Source organism: Hylobates moloch, unplaced genomic scaffold (genome assembly GCF_009828535.3).
Source record: "Hylobates moloch isolate HMO894 unplaced genomic scaffold, HMol_V3 SCAFFOLD_7, whole genome shotgun sequence".
Taxonomy (NCBI): domain Eukaryota; kingdom Metazoa; phylum Chordata; class Mammalia; order Primates; family Hylobatidae; genus Hylobates; species Hylobates moloch.
The window spans coordinates 58,961,080-58,961,857 of NW_026652282.1; positions in this window are offsets into that span (position 1 = coordinate 58,961,080).

Here is a 778-nt window from a genome sequence, read left to right on the forward strand (position 1 = left end):
TTAGTTTATATAATATATAGTGCTGTTTACTGACAACTAACATCACATATTGACCCATACATGGGAAACCGTACACCCAGCAAAAGGTTTCTTTCCTGATTAAAGAAAAAAACTTGAAGTCTACTACTGAGTAAGTCCAATGTACAGTGGTTGAGAAATGCATAGGAAGTTTAATCAAGGAGTTGAGCCATCATGTATTTTGAAAGATTAGAAAAGTATACAGGCAGCACAGTATCAGCCTCTAGGCCAAATGAAAAGCCCCAAAGAAGTGGCTAAGTCTAACCTTTTTTTTTTTTTTTGATGGGGTCTCACTCTGTGGCCCAGGCTGGAGTGCAGTGGTGTGGATCTTGGCTCACTGCAACCTCTGCCTCCTGGGTTCAAGTGATGCTCCTGCCTCAGCCTCCTGAGTAGCTGGGATTACAGGCGCCTGCCAACAGGCCTGGCTAATTTTTGTATTTTCAGTAGAGATGGGGTTTCACCATGTTGGTCAGGCTGATCTTGAGCTCCTGACCTCAAGCAATGCAACTGCCTCGGCCTCCCAAAGTGCTGGGATTACAAGCGTGAGCCACCGTGCCCAGCTGAAGTCTAACTTTTAATATGTAGAGCCTGGACTTCCTTACAGCTATTACGTCCCCCTTCTTTAGCATTTTGATAACCTCTGTGGACTATGTGTCACAATAACTAGTAACAAGATGACCTATGATGTAGCCAGGCGCCACGTTGGAGGAGTGGCAGTGGCGGTGAAGTGATGCTCACTGTGGTGTGACTCCCCTGGGCT